We start from the raw sequence: 25,097 nt of genomic DNA, 5'->3' as shown, positions 1-25,097 counted from the left end.
AACAACAAAACAAATATTATGGCAACTAGACTGATTGATAACTGGCAAATAGAGGGGGGAAATGTAGTGGCATGAAGATTACTGCAGACACAGACTGCAGCCAGGAAATCAGAAGACGTTTACTTCTTGGGAGGAGAGCAATGGCCAATCTCAATTAAATAGTAATAGTAGAGACATCACACTGGCAACAAAGATCCGTATAGTTAAAACAATGGTATTCCCTGTAGTAACCTATAGATGTGAGAGCTGGACAATAAGGACGGCTGAGTGAAGGAAGATAGACGCTTTTGAACGATGGTGTTGGAGGAAAATTCTGAGAGTGCCTTAGACCACAAGAAGATCAAACCAGTCCATACTCCAGGAAATAATGCCTGATTGCTCACTGAAGGGAAGGCTATTTGAGGCAAAGATGAAGTACTTTAGGCACATAATGTGAAGACAGGAAAGCCTGGAGAAGATAATGACGCTGGGGAAAATGGAAGGAAAAAGGAAGAGGGGCTGATGAAGGGCAAGATGGATGGATGTTATCCTTGAAGTAACTGGTGTGAGCTGTTCCATGAGGTCACAAATAGTCTGAAGCAACTGAATGAATTAACAACAAAACAAGGCATTTTCTAGGTCCTCCAGCATGACTCCAAGGTATCCTCACATTCGGGCTTGAGAAAGGAGGAATAGAGATATCATAAATAAATAAATAAATCCTTGGGACAGATGTCCTTGCTGTCATCCACAATTTCATTCATCCACATGAAGTTCAGGAATGTTTCCCCCATGGACATAAGCATCAAATTGTATGCGCAAACAGCCAGGCTTTTGCACCTCAAGATAAACACAGACCTGATCACAGTGATGGGGTGTGGAATTAGCACTAAAGTAGGAGAAATAAATTGCTGTTTTCTAATATGTTTTTTGCAATTAGGCTCTAATAATCAAGGAGTAATATTAAATTCTGTCCTGGGCACTGACATTATATGCTATCTTGTTCTGTATTCTGCAAAGATCCCAATTCCCACAGTACATATATTTCACTCAGCGGTTCCTGCAGGTATATATATCTGCATTTACTTTCTCACTGCAATTCACATCAACAAGGTAAATGATCTTTCAGATTTATTAAGACATAAACTCCTCAGGTGACATTTATACCATAGGCATTTAGATGAATGATAGCATATTTTATTATGACATGCATGCAGATTAAATGAAAAATATAAAAGGCATGTCTTTTGACTGAACTGTCCTAGAACAGCTATGGCTTTTATATTGCTGTACAACATATGACACAAAATTTAGGTATGGTGAATTGGCAATTCATAAATGTTTAAAAAATAATTGGTGTGAAACTAGGATGGAATGAATACTTAAATGTATTAAAAATGGTCAAAAAGGAATGTCAAGGAAACTCTGATGAGCTGAATCTTTGTAGTTCAGTACAATCCCTATATCCATGAGGTATATCTTCCTAGACCTACCAAATAAATGTAAAACTACAGTTAATAACAATCACTATTGAAATGAATGAGTTTTATTGGAAATGGATCTCAGAATTACACTGGAAGACCTAGAAAATTCCTAGAGAGAACATCTCACTAACACATCTAAGTTCTCTGCCAAAGCATACCATGGAATCTGTCTGAAGGATGTAGAAAATGCCAAGAGATAACTTTTTTTTTGGATGCAGGTACAATGAAATCTTGTGCACTGGTCCTATAGATATGGGAGTTAAAATATGCAAAAATGCATATTTTTCTGGACAGGAAACATGTTTTTGACACACAAAATGGCATTTTATATGTAGGAAATTGGTTCCCTCTTCAGAAAACAACATTTTCTGCACAAGATTTCTTGTGACGAAGCGGATTTTTAGTATAAGTATATGTCAAGTAGTAGTAGCATGTTATGTATTGTTCTGATTACTGTAAATTGTCTTTTCTATGTTGTTGTTCACCGCCACGAGTCGCCCCCTGGGCTGAGAGTGGCGGTAAATAAGTGCAAGTAATAAATAAATAAATAAATAAATAAATAAAGATTTCTGTACGGGAGAGATGCCATTGTGTGGGGGGAAACGTCCAATTCTCATTAAATATAGAAAAAAAATTGGAATTATATGTTTTACTTGCAAGAACATAATTGGGGAAGGTGTATCTTCCTCATGAAAAAACAAAGCATAAGGATTTGTCCATTAGTGCTCACTAGGGTGACACTTTGAAGGAAAATTGTATTTTGAAACAGTGTTTTGAATGCTGAGTATTTTCTGCTTTTTAAAAAATCCCATAGATTAGGGCAATATCTGGTAGAGGAGATGTTTCAGTTATGTTACAGTCGGAGATCTAATATTAAACCCAAGAATAACATAATAATTTCATGAAGTATGGCCCTTTCTTATGTTCATTCCTCTTGCAGCCTGGGGACATGTTCATACCATGTATCAATTACTCTTCTTCAAGCACTGTGGAAGTGGTAATGAGTTCTGATCATCCAGTGGCACCGTGCCCAGTTTGGTGCTGCCAAACAACCACCCTTACCATCACCCCTTCTCCTTATTGCAGAGGCCAGTGGTCATGACATGGGTTGTGCCAGTTGTTGTTGCCTGAAGTGATATTTCCTGGGACGTGAGAGTGATGAGGGAGGGAGGGAGGAGGAGGAATCACCCCCTCCTTTCTCTCCTTCTCTGATCACCTCATCACTCTGCCCAGCATTGTTACAGCAACAAGTAACCAACATGATCATGTGGCACTTACTGGTCACCATGATGAGAAGAATAGGAGAGGATGATGAACACCCTGACTTTCTGATATGGGATAACTATATAAGCAGTTGTGGCAAATCCCATCTTGTAACCAGCCCAAGTGTTTACATGAGCATAAAGTCCAATGCTGGGGAGGAATTTAGAGCAAATCATGACTTTGGTTAACATGATACAAGGCTAAGTTAAGCAGTTTTAGCCCAGTTAACCTGGATCAGCTCCATCTACACTGCCATATAATCCAGTTTCTGAATTCAGATTATCTGCTTTGAACTGGATTATATGGCAGTGTAGACTCATATAAATCAGTTCAAAGCAGATAATCTGGATTCAGAAACTAAATTATATGGCAGTATAGATCCAGCATTAAATAGCCCAGAGCAGGAAACTGACGTCCTCACTGCAGGAGAACATGAGGATCAAGAATAGCGCTCCACAGCCACCTACAGGCCCACCACCAAGATACCACATTTGGATGACAATAATCATCGAACTATGAGGGATTGCTTAAGTAAGTAAGCTTCGCTAGCCCTTTGGCTAAGTAATCAATATAGATGTGCTCTTTGGCTCAATTTCTTATATACAATTCGTATATGTGATTAGAGGTCTCAGCAAGATGAATGCATCCCTTTCTCAACAGCCTTTACTAAGAAGGTTTGAAGAAATAAACAAAAAGAAAAAGAAACATGATTTTTGGCTTTAATTCCATCTGTTACTGGCATGAACACCATGCAGTTCCTAAAAATTACCTCTGCATAAACATATTCATTTCTAAGGAAGAGAAAACATCATCCTGTTCTGGAATATAAGCATGTGATGATAAAATGCTTGAGCTTTTTACCCCCCACCCCCCTCCCTTAAAACAATTGTTACCTCATGGTAACAATTACTCCATGTAACATGGTACCAATTACTCCATGTAACATTGATGGAACAATCCATCACACATCAGTCTTTGGGTGGATTATTATTCTAAATGTTTCTCAAAAACACTGTCATTGTGTAATGTGAATGGGCCCTTATCCTGGGAATGGTTTAGATCAGATCACCTTTAGAATCTCTTTCAACATTATGGTTCTGTAATTCTATAATTCTTTTAAAAGGATGCAATATAAATATTAGGCCTGCATAATTCTGTTGAGTAGAATTCTAGCAGGGCGTTTTGCATTATCTGACATTATTATTATTATTATTATTATTATTATTCCACTTTTTCTTTCCATACGGAGAATCAAAGCAGCTCACAACTAAAGTATTCCAATACAACTTAAAATATACAAATATGCAAGTATTAAAAGAGTACTGAACATTATTAAAAGCATATAAGCATAAAAACATATGTCTCCTCTGGCAGTTTTTAACTATGAATCTTAAACTCATGTCCTTTGTTTGATGTCTGTTTTGTGTATTTTAATATGTATTTTATAGAAACGCAGTTTCTATGTGAATCTTTTATATAAATATGTATATTTGTTGAATTTTTGCAACGTTCATGTTTTCTAATCATGTTGTAATCCGCCTTGAGCCATAGGGAGAGATGGGCAAGAAATAAAATAATAATAATAATAATAATAATAAGAAGAAGAAGAAGAAGAAGAAGAAGAACAACAACAACAACAACAACAAGAAAACATAGATGTGGCTCACAAATAGAACTCTGAAAAAGGAGACTGAGGGCCTGATTCTGGCAGACCAAGAACAAGCCATTAGAACCAATGCCATCAAAGCCAGAGTTGAAAAGTTGACAACAGATCTCAAATGTAGACTCTGCAAGGAAGCAGATGAAACAATAGATCATATCCTCAGCTGCTGCAAGAAGATTGCGCAGACAGACTACAAGCAGAGGCATAACGCTATTGCTCAGATGATTCATTGGAACTTGTGCCACAAATACCATCTGCCTGCAACAAAGAACTGGGATCACAAGCTGGAAAAAATTACAGAGAATGAACACATCAAGCTACTCTGGGACTTCCGAATTCAGACAGACAGAGATTTGGAGCACAATACTCCTGACTTCACAATCGTGTTGAAAAACAAAGTATGGATTGTTGATGTTGCAATCCCAGGTGATAGCAGGATTGAAGAGAAACAACTGGAAAAGCTGACACAGTATGAGGATTTAAAGATCAAACTGCAAAGACTCTAGCACAAGCCAGTAAAGGTGGTCCCAGTGGTGATTGGCACACTGGGTGCAGTGCCTAAAGACCTTGGCCTGCACTTAAACACAATCGGCGCTGACAAAATTACCATCTGCCACCTGCAGAAGGCCACCTTACTAGGATCTGCACGCATTATTCACCAATACATCACACAGTCCTAGACACTTGGGAAGTGTTTGACGTGTGATCCATTTCAACGGCCAGCAGAGCGTCTGCTGTGGACTCATCTTGTTGTGTTTCAAATAATAATAATAAAATAATAATAATAATAATAATAATAATAATAATATCATAGCAGCCCTGATGATCTTAAAAACCTTCTTCTTTAAAAGCTTTCCTGAATAAAAAGGTTTTAACCTGCTGTCTGAAGGATAACAGGGAGAAGGCCATTCTGGCTTCCCTGGACAAGGAGTTCCAGAGTCATGGGGCAGCACTGTGAGAGGAAGGGCCACGCTCTCATTTCCACCAACTGAGGTTGAGATGGAGGTGGGACCAAGAGAAGGGCGTCTCCTGAAGATCTCCTGAAGATCTCAGGGCAGGTTCATACAAGAGGATGTGGTCAGTGAAATAGCTTGGACCTGAACCATCTAGGGCTTTAAAGGTCACAACCAGCACATTGAATTGTGCCCAGTAACAGACTGGCAGCCAGCACAGTTGTTTCAGCAGGGGGTAGAGCCATAGGGCTTCTTGTCTTCCCAAATTACATTTCTGAGAATTCTGTGCTATGTGCTCAGTCTCTTTCCCAGCTCACTCAGCTTGTCCCACCCTCCTGCTTTCCTGCCCTCATAGTAAGAGGCCATTTTGACTTCCCTCGCTTGCACTGAAAATGAAACTGATCTTAATAGGCTTCCAAGCACTACAGAATTCAAACAAAAAAGTATTGGGTGAGTTTTGGTTCTTAAGTTTTTGCACGGGTCCCCCCCCCCCCCATTTCTTAATATCTGTTTGTATATACAAAACTTCCAAATTAGATATGACTTTCTAATTAAAAATGAAATTTTGCATATCCCTAATAAATATGATATTAGAGACTTAAAAATGGGGAAATGTCTACCTGTTTCACTTTCTGTGATGGGTTCCTTTAAGGCTGCTAGACTACTTTCACACAGTGTGAATGATTTGTTCATTTCAACTTTCCTTAACTTATTCAATATCTTTGCCTCACTAGCCTGGAAGCCATCCGTGAGGCTGGATACAAGAGGCAGCTTCAGATGGCACATTTTGAGTGTTCGTTTTCTGTAAAGCATTCATTTAATGCTTCAGCTCCTTTGCCATCCTCTGTGACTTCATTTCCCATTCATTCCTGTAATGCTGCCACTTCCCTTCTCACTGATTCCACAAGGAGCTAGTCAATCTTTTAAACATTTCTATCCATCATTCAAACTCTCTTCCCATCTTAGTAACCACATTTCTTTGGCATTGTTCTGGTATAGGTACCATTAAACATGTTCTTCACAATTAGATATGTTCTTGGCAAGAATATGCATATGGGAACACACCATCAGCATATGGAAAATAATTTATCAGTTAAAAAGTTTAATAGCCTTATGCTCCAAGTATCTGGTGGCACTGAACATTGTTAATGCCAAGAGCTGGGTTAAAAACAATTGTGCCAAACTATATTTTGCAACATTAGCTAGCACAGTTTTCTGTTGATTCTTATGAAAGCTAATTCCAGTATGAGGAGTCCTTTGGCAAAGGGATGACTGTTGGTTGTGCTGATGTGTGTCTTCAAGGTCATTTCCAACTTATGATGATTCTTAAGTGACCTTTCATTGGGTTTTCTTGACAAGATTTGTCTGGGGGGGGGGGGGGTTGCCTTTGCATCTTTCTGAGACTGAAAGTGTGACATGCCAGGGGTCACCCAGTGATTTTTCATGGCCAAGGAGAGATTCAAACCCTGCCCTCCAGACTCATAGTGCAACATTTAAACCACTACACCATGTTACTGATCTGAAAATCAGTATGGTTTAGGAAAAAATATTCAAAATTCTTCATTTCTAAATTTGTAAGTAAATAACATTTATATGTTTAACAAAAAAGATACTTGTATTTGTTCTCTGAAAATAACTCTTAGTAACAGTAGGATGGGACTGGTTGTTGTTCTACTTCTGTCTGCTTGAGAGATCTACTAATATCTCACATTTTCCAAGATTTCTTACTCACAACATATTGTAGAAAGATAGGTGTAGTGTCTCCTATAAAATATTTTCACTGAACATACATGCATATAGGCGCACACATGGATATACAAATTCAGTGCTTTTGTAATATGCCATCATGATTACATGGCCCCAAAATGGTAAGGCAGACTGTGGGACATCTAAGGGTGTAGCAATGAGAAGGATAGTGAGAATATTACCCCCAAATAAAAATTCTGCCCTCCCAAATAAAATTGTTCTTCATTCCCTAAATTTTGAGCATTACAGAGAGTGACATATTGAAAATCATTCCCAAATAGAACTCTCATATTTGCTGTGATTGCATTTCTTTGGTAACTTTGCCTGTCCCTTATCTGTGAATACCTGAAGTAAACTTTGACTTTTTCAACTGAAGGCCATGAAAGCCTTTGACAATACAGAGAGATAATGGTTCAGTGATCTACCTTCAAGGAGCAGATTTTGAGGTCTATATCTCTATGTGTATCTTTTGTGTGTGTGTAAAGAATAAACTGTGTGTTTAGTAAAGAGATTAAAGAAGAAAGGATGGAAATTTGCCAGAGTTGACAAAATTGGTGTGCTACCTGAAGAGGGCTACACCAGATGTTTTATGTTCCTGAAATTGGTAGACAACTATCTATTATGTGAGTGACTCTGCTTTCAGTATTAGAGAAGAGTGATGAATTAGGTTTATTTTTTAACACATAGAACTGTGTCAAGATCCCCAAATTGCTTCAAACAGTGAAAATGAATAGTTGCTTAATTCTTGAAAGCCTAGGTTTGAATCCCTGTATACTCAACCATGTTAATGCTAAATTAGAGTTGTCAGCTTTTTAGAGGCTCTTCTTTTTAACAGATATAAGGCAGAAAAGTATGGTGTGTGCATCTCTCAAAGTACTACAGACAAAATTTTATTTGATTCATTTTAAGGAAGAGGCTAAGAATATATCAACATCTGGAATTATTTTTTGGTAAGGACAGAAACAGATCTCTCAGTAAACATGTTGCAAAGAAATACAATGCCCTCAGTATCCACTGGAATAGGTTCCAGGAAACACATCCATGGTTGCTCAAGACCCATTAAATATAATGGCATAATAAAATGATGTCTCTTATATAAAGGTTCATGTTCATGCAAAATATGGAATGCTTCACAAAATTGCATTCCATTCTTGAGCAGGGCCCATGTTAATATTCTCTGTGTCATTCCAATTTAAGTATTTTTAGTATATGTTACTGAAGCAGCTCTTATATAAAATGGCAAAACAAAACAAGCTTTGCTTTTTGGATTAAAAAAAGTCAAGCTGTGGATGGTGGAATCTATGGGTTCAGAAACTGTGAATAAGGAAGGTTGATTGTATGGTCTCAAAAGCACGGAAAAAGCAAAATTGTCACATTCATTCATCCCTACTCACTCTGCTGTTTTTTTCTACAATTCTAAACAAGTAATTGGTACAAATACACCATCAATCTCAAGCTCTTCTGCCTACAAAGAAGATAAACTCATAGAGATGCTACTGGAACTTGACAGAAAGTTGGAAAAACTGCAGTTGGTTTTTGTCTTGTCCAAGTCTGTGTTAGTACAAGCTATTTAAATAGTACAGATTTTGGGTGACAGTAGTCCTTCATCTCTCTCCGCAGCAAGAACAAGGGGGGGACAATGTACAACAATATAGCTCCAATGGATCAGTAACATGCTACACTGTCATCTTCATCCTCATAATGATGGGCTTAAGGAAAGCAGAAAAATGGCACAGCATTAATCCCATCTTGTGGCAATGATGGTAATGAGAATGAAAAACTGAGATTTAACCCATTCTTGTTATACGCTTAGAGCTGTAATCTCATAAGCCTCTTTACATTATGGACTTTAGGAAACTGGAAATAACAACTTATGATGATGTCATCTAAACCATTTAGAAGCATGAAATATGCTGCCTGAAGCTCTTAGCAAAAACTCCCAGAGCACAAAATGTTTTCCCAGGTTAAAGGAGGTGCATGTACATATAGCTCTATAGAAGCAGATTTCTATTTATCTGTCTTATATTCCAACCTTTTCCTGATGCAGGCTCAAAAGCATGTTGCACCACCTATTATTCCTTTTGTTTTTAAAGTGCCTGTTTAGAATCCCCATTTTGGTTATGGGACATTCCTAAGGTGATAGTACTTGATGTTAAAATGTATTTGCTGAATTGAAAACCTTGAATAGCTTTTAGAACCCATACACATCCAAAGGTCTAGGGAATGTCAATGAGCAAAATAAGAGCTCAGCAAGGGTTTTTAAAAAATTCTCCAACTATAATTCCACTCTGGGCGTTTACAAGAGGGTTTTTTTTTCACCATGTAGAAAATCATAGATGTTTGGCAGTGTTAGGTGGTGGGGATCTCTTCTGCCTCTGTGATGGCTGGGGGAGTTCTTGTGGGGACACATCTCAGGACTGATTCATCATCTAACACCCTGGATCATCCCAACCTAAGTGTCAGTGTAGATGTGCCCATAATTCCTCAGTTGGTGTGTTTCCAGGTTGTATACATCTGGAAATAAATGCCAGTGAACATCTCATTATCTGCAAATATTTCCTTTCAGAATTGTCTTGATGAATGTAGGTCAGATATTCACCATTGTAAGTTTCTTAACTCCTGGTAGAAGTTATTGTGGTGTTTTCACTTGTTCAGATTGCTTCATGAAATTTGTACCCTTTGTTTTTCATGTGAGGGAAAAATATCACCCACACTTCAATGGTCACATTTAAGAAGTTCAATAATTTTCTACCAAGTGATTTTCACTAAATGAAACTGGAGTAATAGCAGCACTCTGTGCTATCAGTCTGGAAGAGGTAATTGAAAAGTATTTCCAAGTCAAGGAGTCCAAACCATCACCACCTACTCAAATCATTGTGTGGAACTGCAACATATTATGTACTTGTGGTTACCAGGGACACTTTCACACTATAAAATTATAGCACTATGATTTTGCTCTAAGTCCCATTTCTGCATCCTATATAATCTTGGGATCTGTCATTTTGTGAGGCACTAGGGTAGCTCTCTGTCTAATAATTCTAAGTACACCAGTAGAGTAATCTGCTCACTTTCATGAGTTTCACACCCATTGTTTTGATTATTCCTGATTTTGTACCAACACCCTCACTTCCAGAAGTTGAGGCTGCCCTGTGAATGTTCCTGTCCTCAAGAGGTGAGCGAGTGAGCAGTTCAAGAGGTAAGTGTACCATGTGTTTTTGTTTCAGTGAGTACTCCCTTCCTTTGCCCAGGCCAAACAGACATTCATAGCATGCAGGACGAAGAGGAGCCAGCTCCCTGAGCTGCACATCTGGCTCATCTGCCTCTTCCTGTGTGCCATGAACATCTTTTTCACCTGTTCAAAGGAAGGGATCTTTTGAGGGAAAAAGAAATACACAGCACACAGAAAGAGGATAAACTGGATCTATAGGGTAAGTAACATTGCAGGCACATATGCACTTGGTTCCTCTGCTTGGTTTCTGTTCCACTCAATATCTCCCTTCCTATGCCTGGGTAAAACAGATACACATGGCATGCAGGAAAAAGAAAAGGTGCCAGTGAAATGGTCCAAAGGGGTGGCTCCTCCTCTTCCCTCTGGGCTTATGGTAAGTAGTCTCCACCTCCTGGGGACCACAGTGGTACCACTCCATTCCTCCCAGAGAATTTTTTACCTTTTGCATGGGAGTTACTGCCATAATCTCCATGAGAGTGTAGGGATGACTGAACTGCAAATCCTAAAATTCAATTAAAGCCAGCCACACCATCTAAAATATGATCATGATGCTATAATTGTGTAGTGTGACAGGGCCCCATGAAGTCGAAGCTGTTCTCACATAAGCAAATTAAAACAGGGCTATTAAGTCTCCATGAAAGCATACTAGAACTAGACTGCAGATATGAGAAAAAATAACACTTTCTCATGGAAACTAAATTATGGATTAAGGATTCTTTTTGAATCCTGAGCAACAAAGATTACCAAACTATCCTGATGACAGACATATAATTGTGGCTTCCCATAGAATACATGCATCTTTTCATTTATTACAAATGAAACTACAAGAAAGGAGATTCCATCTGAACATGAGGAAGAACTTCCTGACTGTGAGAGCCGTTCAGCAGTGGAACTCTCTGCCCAGGAGTGTGGTGGAGGCTCCATCTTTGGAAGCTTTTAAACAGAGGCTGAATGGCCATCTGTCAGGGGTGATTTGAATGCAATATTGCTGCTTCTTGGCAGGGGGTTGGACTGGATGGCCCATGAGGTCTCTTCCAACTCTTTGATTCTATGATTCTATGAAACAGACAATGAACATTCATGTAACAAACCATTATTTCTAATGTCATCAGTAAATATTAGTTGATGGTACCCTGCAATCTTGTCCTAGCTACAGTACTGAAAGTTGAAACTGAAACCTGGAATCCACCTGTCTATCCAACAACTGTGGTTTTCCACATCTTTTTGTCCTTACTCATATTTTTTCCTCCAAGACTGTTATGCTTTTTAGTGTTCCCTGTGGAAAAGACAGATTAATTAATTGTGAAATCTACTTTCACTGAGTTCATTAGTCTGATATTTGATGCATAGCTTTGTGTCCCACTTTACCAACATGAAGTTCTTAGTTGTTCTTCTCACACACTTCCATACAGGCACAAAACTTTTGTAAAGTTTAATTTATAGGTTAGGCAATGAAGGGCAATGAAATAGCTTTGCAAGAATAATAAAAAGGCTGATAATTCTGATTAATTTTTTTGTAAGAAAAAGGGAGAAAGGACTAAGAATGCTGCTCCAAGCATTGAAAACCAGCTGTCAGTTGAATGTATAATTACATTTTCAACAGCCATGAACAACAACATTAAAAAAAATCTTGATGAAGATATTCAAAGAACATTTTGCTTTGCTATCAGGTGTTTCAAAAATTCAAGCTTGTCCAAGGGGATTAAAAGGGATGGTATGTGCTTAGCTTCTGAATTGGTGATGATTATTTCTTTTCTCCAAGACATGAGATAACTGTCATATTGATTCGTTAGCCGTGCCTACAGTGATGTCTTTTTAATATGTATTTAGCACACATCTCACTTGCAGTACCTAAACCTCAGAAATGTGGAAATCCATATACCTGTTCATAGTATTAAGAGATGCCTCCATTCAACTAAGGATTAACAGCATAATCCTGTATATGGCTTCTCAAGTGAATTCTATGGGGTTTACTTCCAGGTAAGTATGTATAGGATTGCAGCCTAAAATATGCAACAAAACAGGAATGAAGATTTTTCAAAACTTTTCAAAGCAGTGGGTTGTCCTCTGCTAGGACTAGCAGTATTTGATGAATCTGCTCTGTCAGTTATTTTAATATACTTCACATAATCCACAACTTCTACTGTGTCTGTGGCTGGATTTAATTTTGCTCCAGAATCTTCACGTGAATAGAGAGCTGCACATTGATATGACAAAAGCCTGCACCTTTGAAAAGTGTGATTATAAACATGTGTACCTCTAAAGTATTCACAAAACTAGTTACCCATTCTTCAGTCCACAGGGTGGAATACATCCAACCTATCTATACAATTTTGAGCATGCATCTCCATGTTCAGACCCTCAATAAACTGTCCCCGCAAAGGCTCATCATTCCAGCCCACTTGCTGAGCCAGCACCCTAAAGTCAGTCCAAGGCTTCTCTTACTGAAATAAATGCCACAACTTGTGGCCTGCCATTTCCCTCATCACTGGCCTTCCACAGGTCACCTGCACCATGAGCAGCTCTGTCGCTTGAATGTCTTTCAGAGCAGTAGCCCACAGTGCCTCTGGTCCTTACAGCAGACTTTTTACCAAGGCTACTCGGCCAATATTGCGTCCGCAAGGAACCGTCCGGCAGAGCTGTTCCGAGTAGTCAGAGGGTTGTTGAATCCCACCTCGAGTGGGTCCCCTGACGACTCGGCAGCGCGCTGTGAAGCATTTGCTCAGTTCTTTGCGGACAAAGTCACTTTGATCCGTGCGGGCTTTGACACCACATTAACTGCAGTCTCTGAGGATGTAACTCAAGCATCTGCTTGTCCAATTTTATTGGATTTGTTTCAATCTGTTCAACTCGATGAGGTCATCAGGGTTCTGGGAGAGGCGAGACCTACCACATGCATCCTAGACCTCTGCCCTTCCTGGCTGGTAAAAGAAGCCAGAGGGGGTTTGGCAGAGTGGGTAAAGGTGGTGGTTAATGCCTCCCTTCGGGAAGGCAAGATTCCAGCCAGCTTAAAACAAGCTGTCATCAAACCGCTGTTGAAAAACCATCACTAGACCCCACTCAATTCGTCAACTTTCGGCCAGTCTCCAATCTCCCCTACTTGGGCAAAGTCCTGGAACGTGTGGTGGCCTCGCAACTCCAGGAATTCCTGGTGGACACGGACTATCTAGATCCGTCACAGTCTGGCTTTAGGCCGGGACATGGTACTGAGACAGCCTTGGTCGCCTTAGTTGATGATCTGCGCCGGGAACTGGACAGGAGGAGTGTGTCCCTGTTGGTTCTGCTGGACCTCTCTTTGGCCTTTGATACCGTCGACCAGAGTATCCTTCTGGGATGCCTCACGGGAATGGGTCTTGGGGGTACTGCCTTGCAGTGGCTCTGGTCCTTTCTCGAGGGTCGCTCCCAGAAGGTGTCACTAGGGGACTCCTGCTCGACTCCTCGGCCATTGCACTGTGGAGTCCCGCAGGGCTCAATACTGTCCCCTATGTTGTTTAACATATACATGAAGCCGTTGGGAGAGATCATCCGGAGTTTTGGGGTGCGATGTCATCTGTACACAGATGACGTCCAACTCTATCACTCATTTCCACCTACCACTAAGGAGGCTGTTCAGGTCATGAACCGGTGCTTGGCCGCTGTCTCGGACTGGATGAGGGACAACAGATTGAAACTAAATCCAGACAAGACAGAGGTACTCCTGGTCAGTCGTAAGACCGAAGAGGGTACGGGGTTACAGCCTGTGCTGGACGGGGTCACACTCCCCCTGAAAGCTCAGGTACGCATTCTGGGAGTTCTCCTGGATTCATTGCTGAGCCTGGGACCCCAGGTTTCAGCGGTGGTCAGGGGAGCATTCGCAAAATTAAAACTTGTGTGCCAGCTGCGTCCGTACCTTGGGAGGGCTGACTTGGCCACGGTAGTACACGCTTTGGTTACATCCCGCTTAGACTACTGCAATGCTCTCTACGTGGGGTTGCCTTTGAAGACTGCCTGGAAGCTGCAGCAAGTCCAACGCGTGGCAGCCAGATTACTAACGGGGGCTGGGTACAGGGAGCACACCACTCTGCTGTTACGCCAGCTCCACTGGCTGCCAATTAGCTTCCGAGCACAATTCAAAGTGCTGGTGTTGACCTATAAAGCCCTAAACGACCCTGTTTACCTCTCCGAACATATTCTTCCCTACGAACCATCAAGATTATTAAGATCATCTGGAGAGGCCCTGCTCTCAGTCCCACCGGCCTCGCAAGTGTGCCTGGTGGGGACGAGGGACAGGGCCTTCTCGGTGGTGGCCCCGCGACTCTGGAACTCTCTCCCTCTGGAGGTCAGAACCGCCCCATTCATCCTAACATTTAGGAAACGGGTGAAGACGTGGCTGTGGAGTCAGGCCTTCGATGAATGAGACAACACCATAGGACCCTGGATGGAAGTTGATGTAGATCCATCTTAATAGGACAACTGACCACTGTAGTTTTATATATAGTGTTTTCAAAGTTGTTTTTGTAATTGTGATATATGATATTTTAATGAGGTTGAGAAGCTCGGTATAGAAAACTGTGAAATAAATAAATAAATAAATACTTTTAGGTCCTCAGTAAAAAATTCTGAGCTCCGTGCAGCCAAATAAGATTCACAATATACTTTAAAAACATGTACTTTTTGAGCCTCTCCACAAAACTTGGCAGAAAGTGCCCAAGTGGGTGGTTGTCCAGCTGCTATAGCTCGTCACCCACCAAATCACCCTGTTGAGTCAGAAACTGGTCCTTCAACTGCTGGTATTCTGCAGCATGATCTGTACCATCTGCCCTGGTGCAGGATCAGCCACACCTGCTGCACCTTCCACCGACATCCTGCCTTTAAGTATTTAGAGGTGGGTTTGAAGTGGAAGCAAACTGTTGTAATCCAAGTCTGGGAAGCACTTCTGCACTTAACACACACCAGACCAAGGCAAAATAGGAAGCAGTTTATTGAAGAATATATAGAAAGCAATTCAGTAAAATAGTATCAGAAACCAAAATCCAAAAATCAGAGATAATTCACAAAAAACAAGGTACACGAGTAGCATCCAAAAACCAGGAATACTATGCTTTAGAAACACTTTTGAAACAAAATGTCAGTGCCCCCCCCCCCATTTTGTAATGACCCTTGAAACCGTTTTATTGATAGCACATGCCTAGTAGATTTGAAAGTCTCCAGCAAAGATTTGAAGGCACATTTTGTACACTAGCCTCGCAAAGGTCCATTTTAATTCCTAAACACACACATTTCTTCTCATATGCCTCAGTAAAAAAAAAAAACTCTCACTCCCTTTTCTCCTTGTCTTTCTTCTTGAAGTAACATGCATCTGCTAGAGAACAGTCTGCTTAGAGAACTTTTACAAAGGCATGGTAATCATCCTCAGAAATCAATTGAGCAATAGACAAAGATCACTGATTCTTAAAGGAGTTGCTGGCAAACCTCCTGTGTGATTCTGTTCAAGGAGCAAGCTTCAGAAAAATGAAATGGATTTTATCTCAGGAAAAGAACATAGATGCTCCCACTCCCCTTTGTCTCTCTGAGTGCAGAGGCCAGAGCAGAAAGTGGAAATTGTAGTACAACTACAGTCCTGCAAAAGACCCAATAAAATCAATGTGTAGCATCATATCTTTTGGTTGTTGAAAACAAGAGGGCAGATAGACTCACACATTTGAAGCATGTTAAAAACAGGGTACAGACCGAAAAGGAAGATTAGGGGTTTTCTTTTACTTGGAAACCAGAGCTAGTGAAACGATTCTTTGTATGACAACTCCCACAATCATGGTAATTGGGAAGATGTAGCCACAAAAATAACTTTTCATGCTCTATCAAAATCATACACTTTGTTTTCTTGACAATATTCATATGATTCACTCCTTTGTTGTTCCTTTGATGTAGATTTCATGTTTATTCAATTGAGATAAACCCACACTGACCACCGAATCTGAAACAGAGATAAAAATGTAAACTAAAGGCCACTTTATTAACTACTTAAATTTGATCTAAAGAAGAGCTCCATGGTACAGTGCATGGTAAATCAGATATGCATTTACTTTTCCTTCAGTATTTTAAGAGTGACCAACTCCTGATTCCATAGGCAAAACAGTAGATGTAACTTGCACTCAGTCAGTCCATCCCAGGAAGTCTGAATCTACTGATCTCCCTCTCAAATCTTGAACCATAAATGAGAAAGCTACTCAAGTCCAATATTAAAGCAAGTCCAGTCTTAAAGGTTGTTCTTATTCCCATCCCTGAGCTTTCCAGACTTGCACCAAAAGGGAAAATCTGGAGAACTTCCTTTCACAAAATATGCCTGTGGATGCTCACTGATATTTTCCCTCTTTTCACATTAGTCTGCCCAATGTAGACCAGGTGGTAATTATTTACAATTAAATAACAATTTTACAAATAAAATTCATAATGCAATAAAGATTAAAGAAGTGTAATAAATCCAGTCACTTATTTAAGATACCACCCAAAACGACCAAATTGGAGCAAAGTTGGGAAAACACCCTCCTTTGTCATGGTCAAAGAAGAAGACAGTACTAACCATGAGAATTAGACTGCGTAACTGTCAAAGAAAATGTAAGAATAATGGATCTGTACTCTATGCCCATTCATTCTGTCTCCCATCCTGCCTTGTGATGCATATTATTACTAAGCTTCTTTGAGTCTCCTTTGTTGAGAGAAAAAGCTGGGTATAAATAAACATAACAACAACAACAATTCTTCCTCTTCCCCCTTCCACTGGTAAGTCAAATGGCAGCTCCCACTCTGTAGTTGCCATAATAAGCAACATGAAGGTAAGAAGCTGAATTTTGTAAGTGAGCAAATTATAGCATTCTTTTAATTTTCTGCACACCCATTTCTGTTTAACAATAATGCAAAATGTATTGTTGAAGGCTTTCTCACAGCAGCCCAATAATGCAAAAGGTAATCAATTCTTAACTCTACTTTTAAAACAGTCTCTTAGAACTCAGATGTGTCTCAGTGTTTCTCACCCTCATTATATGTACCTACAGGGCATTTGTGAAAACATGAGTATAGACTCCTGAGTGTTTCTCAATATGATTTGTATACAGTTGTTGAACTGAGTACTAAATCTTCTAGGATTTAATGATCTGCTCTATAATCGGCTAGCTGTGGTTATAATTTCATATCGCTCTCTTCACACAGCCAAATTTCAGGGATTTAGCTTAGGGCAAAGGCAATCCATTAAGCTTTTTTTAGTTCATAGCAGCATTATAAATATTCTTAAGTATCCATGTGTATATTTGGGGATTCTATGGTATTTATAAAACAATTTAGTTCTAGCACAATAAATTAACTCTTAGTACTTGTACTGTGAAAAATGGTTATCTATTCAAAATACGTTGACCAGTAAAATTGAAGAACAAATCCTTGTTAGGTTTAAACACTCCACCAAGCCAATAGATGACATCAAATCATAGATTTTTGTTCATACAAATTTACTTTATCCCTGTTTCTCCACATTCCTCTTTTATCTGTTTTGAAGTGGCTCTGGGTAGGCAGGAGGAGGAAGAGGAATTTTGCAGCAATATCTTTGACTAGCAGAATGTTACTGCTGGATACAATCCAAAACTTTTCTTAAATCTTTCCATAAATGGACATACAATGTACTCTCAAGTGATACATAACTTACTGTGGTCGAAAAGCCAGGATGATGATCTATATAATATACAGAAGTGGATTGGGTGTTGGACCAGGATTGGAATATCTACTCAGTCATGGTAACTTTAGACAAGTAACACCTTTTCAGCTTCAGAGGCAAGGCAAAATATTGTAAAGAAACCTGCATCTTGGGTTCACCATGAATCACAAACAACTTGAAGGCTTACAGCCACAAGAATATACACAATAGGAGTGGGGGGAAAAAAGATTCAATGAAGTCAAAGTAATATGTATGGTTCTTCAACTTTATCTTCACAACAATGAGTTTAAGATCATCTGGGGAGGCCCTGCTCTTGGTCCCACCTACTTCGCAGATGCCTTCTCAGTTGTGGCCTCTCAACTGTGGAACTCCCTCCCCAGTGGTTTTAGATTAGCCCCCTCCCTTCTGACCTTCTGCAAGAGAGTGAAAATGTGACTTTGTGACCAAGCCTTTAAAGAAATTGTGCAATAGAGAGACTTGAAACAATGTGCAATAACCATTGGAACAGCCCGGATTTTGCTTGTGGATTACGTGGTTAACTCTTAATGTATTGTTTTTAAATGTTTTGATTGTTTTAATGTACTTTTAAATGTTAATTTATTATTTATTTAAGCGTACATTGTGTTTTAGGGCATCAAATTGTTGCCTGTATGTAAAGCTGCCTTGAGTTCCCACCAGGGTGAGAAAGGTAGGGTAGAAATATCATAATAAATAAATAAATAAATAAATAAATAAATAAATAAATAAATGCTGTATAGTAGATAAGTCTGAGTAGAAGAAATCACCCAAAGTTACCTAATAAGTTTTATAATTCCAATATTACAAGTCAAGAACCAAGCCACTCCCCCAAACTGTCCCTCAAATTTGCAGTTTTGATTTTTGTGGATTTGATTGTTCATGAATTTGATTTAAAATGTTATCACTAGAAATCTCTAGGCCTTCCAGTGTGACCCTATGATCAACCTTTTGCAATCATGCTGGAAGACCTAGAGATTTCTAGAAAGAACACTTGTCTAGGAATTCCTAAGTCCTCTGATTTGATTCTATGGTCTGCTTCCAGTGGATGTTGGTCACAGAGTCACATGGGAAGAACTAAGAAAATCCCGGAGAGCTGTTCTCTCAGATACAAAAGCAGTTTTTCACTTCCATGGAGAACCTTTGCCCCATAACTGTAGCAAATGTAGAGGACTTACTCTAGTTTATATCCTTGAACTGCCACTAAGACAATGTCACAGATTTCTTTCATTTTGCTTTCAGAACAATCAGTTTTTTTTATTTCAGTGAAAATAATAATCCTGTTTTTCTGCAAAATTGGATGAAAGTGGAATGGGCACATTTTCCCACTATAAATGGTAGCAGCAAAATACAAAGATTAAACACATCCATGGAATTTAGAAAGCTGATCATGCTCAACCGATTTTCTCTGGCATACAGCATAATAAATTATAGCAATACTGAGACTCAGAAAGCAAAGACTCTTGTAGTTCATAATCCAGTTATAGCAGAACAGAAAATCTTTAAAGAAGAGTGATTGTAGAGAAGTAGAATGTGTAGATTTCTTTTAAAAAATGGAAAGGGTGAGCCAACTGCTTGGTAAAATATTACAAAAATTCAGACAGGGGTTTTCACACAGCTGTCAATATTTATTTCACCATTCTACACCAATTTGATCATAATCATTCAGCAACCTTTCCCACATAGAATTTATTCAGGAAAAGGGCCAAAGTCAAGCATCCTGAAATCTCACTGATTTCTGTGATTGACTTGCACATCATCCATTCTTTAAAATGAATAGCCCCTCAGGATGCTTACTATCTTGGTCCTTTCTCTGAGAAAAAGGAATCAAAGACAAACATCCTGGTTCCAGAATGAATTTGAACTGGGTCTTTTCTGCAACTCTTCAGGAGTCTTCAATCTCATTCTAGAGCTTCATAGCTTTCATTGCTGCTCTTTGTTTTCTCTTTGAAGTTCTTGCTGGATACACACTAACCCACTTCCCTCTCTCCAATCTCTTAAGGCAGTGGTTCTCAACCTGTGGGTCCCCAGGTGTTTGGGCTGACAACTCCCAGAAATCCCAGCCAGTTTACCTCCAGTTGTGGAGTGGGGACAAGAAATAGGTCAATCTGATGGGCTGCGAGTAGTCCTCCTCATGTCTATTTGTGAACTAAGGGGAAACATAAGAAAAGACATTGAGAAGGCTTCTCCTCATCAAGGATTTCAGACACTCAAAAGCCCAATTGATTGTGGGACATATATATATATATATATATATATATATATATATATATATACTATTGTCCATTTGCAGCCCTAGCATATAGTATATATTTAACTACTTCATTGAATCTTCTTTATACTAAATCATCTTTCACAGTTGTATATAATCTGATTGACAGAAGCTCTCCAAGATGGAATACTGGTTTCCGGTTATGATACCCAAAATTGTTCTAATGGTGATGTAAGGACTCACCATGGAATATTCCACATGCATAGTATGTATACTACCTACTAAGACAGTGGTTCTCAACCTGTGGGTCCCCAGATGTTTTGGCCTTCAACTCCCAGAAATCCTAACAGTTGGTAAACTGGCTGGGATTTCTGGGAGTTGTAGGCCAAAACACCTGGGGACCCACAGGTTGAGAACCACTGCACTAAGATGTAATTGCTCCATCTTATTCCTTGTTTGTCAGTAAGTATAAATAAAAAAAGAATTTAGTTCAAAAAATCCCAACAGCCACAGTTCAAAGTATTCATTAGCCATAAAATGCACAAGAATTAAGAGACCACACTTCTGGAACTCAAAGGATTCAATCTGTCAGATACTTTAGAATCTCTCAGAGAGTGCCTTAAAAAAAAGAAAGAAAGAAAATCTTACACAAAGACTCAGAGGGTGGGTTGTGGAGTTCTGATATACAGAAAAAAATTAAATGAGGGAAAGAATTTCAGATAAGAAAAAAATAAATATATAATGGAGCCACAAAACCACTTGAGTTCTGGCTTTGGCACTGAAGTGGCAGACTCAAAATGAGCTTTCCTCAGTTATTTGCATAATAAAATATTTCATAATTTTGCATTTTATATATTTGGAAGAGATTGACTTCTTCAGGGAAATAATTTTATAAGCACAAACAAAGGTATCAGATTCACAGGATGCTAAATTGACAGAAAAGCTGAGGTTTAGTCACTGTCTGTAAAGTGCTGATTCACCATGCAGCAAGCAGGTGGTGACTGATGCACTGGGGGGGGGGGGTATAAAAGTGAAGCACTCCCATGTGCTGTAGGAGAGAGTGAGTTGGGATTGGTTGGAGTTGTAAATAACTTGTATATATTGCAACTGAATATATAAAGCCTTCCTGAGTTTGAAACGAGCATCTGAAGTCTGGTGTTCCTGCCACAACTACAAGGAGGGGAGCTTAGATTCTATCTGGCATCTGCAGGGGACGTTTCCAGGACTCTGTTAAGGTAACAGAACTATATGACATATCTGAAAAGAACCAGGTTATGCAGAAGCAAGGGATTTAAGAGCCTTTTAAATTGTATCACAGAAAATCCTTGGTAAAAGTATGATAGCTGGGACCCAGCACTGGTAGTGCTATGGTGGTTGTACAATGCGGCTCTGAATTAGAGAAGGGAATGTGTGCGGGAGACAGCGCACCAAGTGAGAGACACAGCTGTGGCAGGATACCACTGAAGTAATGTAATGCAGGTGGGACAGGATAATAGTGATGTAATGTAAGAGTTACTGGATGTGATTCATTTTTCACCACTGCTTGTATTTCTTCTCACTTTTTTATCCTTCCTTCCAATGAAATTACATTTTTGAACATGTTTGCATAGGATCTTCGAAGAGACAACATGAGTATACTTGGCTGTTTCCTCTCCCCCTTTCCAGCAAAGTACCTTGTCGACTCTGTTGCAGCTGTGTCTCTCCCTGCGTGCAGTCTCTCGCGCATGTGTTCCCTTCTCTAATTCAGAGCTGCGTTACGCAACCAGCGTCGTGCTACCAGCACTGGGTCCCAGGTATCATACTTTTACCAAATTATCTCTCTTCTGTTTATGCCTACCTAACTTCACCAACAAACATGTTATTGACTTCAGACACCACAGATGTCCCTTTGAACTGGAGAAGATGAATAAGAAATCACAGTTGAGAGGACACCAATCCACTGCAATACTGAAGTGTAACAATAGGTAGCTACAAGATTAGTCAAGAGTGAAGGATCAGTGTTGCATCAGAAAGCCTGGGAGTTTTAGTCCAAAAAGGAGCTTTTCCATGTTTTGTAGTGACCCCCCCCCCCCAGATGTTGAACTCACCAGTGACTTAAGGGAGGGGGATCTTATGTTATTCCTGAAAAGTGCTATGCTTCCCTTCTCAAATCATAGTCTGTTAATGGTTGAATTGCAACTACCATCATGACTATTGGCTATGTTGTTAGTGCTGATGGAAGCTAGAGTTCAACAAGGACCCCCTCATCTACTCAAATGGAATCCATTCCTATCTACAGAGTATTGTAAATGTTTTGTTGGGAGATGTTGGTTCATGTCATTTGTTCACGATGGAAGACAGACAGTGTGGACTTCTAATAAGTTCTGCATCAGACAACATTGACTCAATTTGGCCTTTTATTCAGTGTTTTTAATTTATAAGTATTTATGGATGTTTCCAATGATCAAACTAGATGCTCTGTGCTGAAATTGTGACTTTCAAGTAAACAACATGGCTTTCAGAATTGGTGAAAAACCATAAAGCTAGTACTGCTTTGTAAACTAGAGGAAAAGTAATAAGAGGTTTAACAGTCCATGCAACACTACATTACTGTTTAGGATATCAAATAAATAATAAAGGACCTGATTCATCACCATTCTACACCAATTTGATGCCAGGTTTATTCTACAGATTGGAACGAGGGTAGAATGCAAAGAAAATGTGACAGTGCAGCAATTTGTGATCTCTTCGTTACAACAGTAAGAAAACCTTGGGAGAAAGAATTATGTTTTGGTAAAGTAATATATTTATTTCTTTTTCAATGAAATCTTTCTCCTTCTGTCAAGACTGCCAAGAACAACTTGTGGCACAACAACATTGCAAACTATCTAACTGCCCAGATTTCCTGCCCAGAACAGAAAAACAAAGTATTGTTACTCTTTCATATGCTACTTACATGGTTCTGTCGCCTATAATGCAGATTGGCTTTTGTGAACATCTCTTCAGCTTTTGAAAATTAATATAAACACAAGCGCTTGCAACTGGATTACTCAAGGGACAAATCCACATGGCCTAAATCCAGTTTTAATCAACTTTCTCTATATAAAAATACAGAACACCAACAATAGCAACACCTTCATATTTGTTCAGCTTTCATTTTACAGATTCTGAGGCATTTATCATGGTTTTCTGATCAATTAAGATTGATTCCCCTGATTATACTTCTACTGAACCTGCCATTTGGAATGTGGTCTAGAAATTGGGTCCTTGGTGACAATTTGGATGACAATGTTAAACTCTCCCTCAAATTTTACCATCATTATGTCCTGGCGAGATTGCTTCCACAAATATGCAGGCATTGACTTTTATTATACTGATGTTCTAAATATTCAATAATCCCCACATTTATTATTTGAACTACCCTTACAATAACCATGTTAGACACAGAAATAATAATAATAATAATAATAATAACAACAACAACAACAACAACAACAACAACAACAACACGTTATTTGTACCCTGCTACCATCTCCCCAAGGGACTTGGTATGGCTTACATGAGGCCAAGCCCAAATACAACAATACAAGCAATAATAACAACAATACAAGCAATTAAAATAAAGCATGGACAATACAATAATGCAACATTAACAATAAGACCACATGACTAAAAACTATGGGAAGGCCAAATGTAAAATTAAAATTGAAAATAATGCTGGAACATGGGTGAAAAGGTGATGGGGCATTTGTGGAAAAGATACAAGCAGACCTAAAAAATGTAAAGTGCTTTGGAGGACAAAGTGCTATGGGATCATTATTCTGGGAAGGCACACTGGAACAGCCACGTCTTCAAGCTCCTCCTAAAGACTGCCAGATAGGCCTGGGTAACAACGGAAAAATTTGTTTCTAAAATCGATTCATTTTTTGGGGGGTTTTGCGTTTCAATATTTAAAAGAATTCCAAAATTTTTCTTTTAAAAAGTTCGATATTTACGAAATTTCGTAAATGTAAAAAAAATTACGAAACATTAACAAAGCAATTACGAAACAATAACGAATCGATTCGTTAATGGCAGACGCGACCGCGCAATACGCTAAAAAACCTCCAAATGGGACAGGGGGAACTTCTGAAGCTTCCCTCTCCCTCTGTTGTTGACTGTTGGTGTGATATTATAATTTTTTTCACTAATTAAACAAAAAACAACTATAAAACTTGCCCCAGACATGCGGAAATAATAACAAAACGACCTCAAACCGATAACGAAACGAATACATAACGAATCCGAAGCATTTACGAAACGAATTGAAAAATTCGTTTCGTTTTTAAGTTGCTCCAGAATGGTTCGTTATCGCTTCGTTATAAAAAAAATAACGAATTTTTAACGAATTACGAATTAACGAAATGAAACCGCCCAGCCCTACTGCCAGAGTTGGGGCCTGCCTGATGTCTTTAGGAAATGAGTTCCAGAGTCGGGGGGCCACCACCAAAAAGGCCGTCTCTCTTGTCCCCACCAATCGTGCCTGCAATGCAGGTGGGATCGCGAGCAGGGCCTCTCCAGATGAACGGAGAGATCGTGTGGATTCATATTTATAGTTTTTATATTCCACTCTTCTTAACCCCCAGGGGACTCAGGGCGGATCACAATGCACATATACATGTCAAACGTTCAATGCCATAGAGACACAATATATATAGACAGACACACAGAAGCTATTCATATCACAGATTAATAATCTGGGCCTGAAGTGGAATGGGTTATCTAATTCACAATGGATACTTTCAAAAAACACTGGATCAGATAAAAGCAGTTCATAGGATATATAAGTTTTCAAAGCTCCTTCCAATGAGATACACCACTACTAGATGTAACACAATCTAGTCCATACATCAG

The 25,097-nt window shown here is 39.3% G+C and overlaps 1 non-coding gene across 1 annotated transcript; it reads right to left on the bottom strand.

Moving 5' to 3' along the window:
- Positions 1-8,202: 8,202 nt before the first annotated feature.
- On the bottom strand, positions 8,203-8,307 carry LOC132762241 (U6 spliceosomal RNA). Its single transcript, XR_009630133.2, has one exon. It is a non-coding gene; the product is annotated as a U6 spliceosomal RNA (small nuclear RNA).
- Positions 8,308-25,097: the final 16,790 nt, after the last annotated feature.

The sequence above is a fragment of the Anolis sagrei genome, chromosome 1 (assembly GCF_037176765.1).
Source record: "Anolis sagrei isolate rAnoSag1 chromosome 1, rAnoSag1.mat, whole genome shotgun sequence".
NCBI classification, from domain to species: domain Eukaryota; kingdom Metazoa; phylum Chordata; class Lepidosauria; order Squamata; family Dactyloidae; genus Anolis; species Anolis sagrei.
The sequence above is the reverse complement of the archived record's forward strand: the minus strand, read 5'-3'. Positions and strand labels throughout refer to the sequence as shown.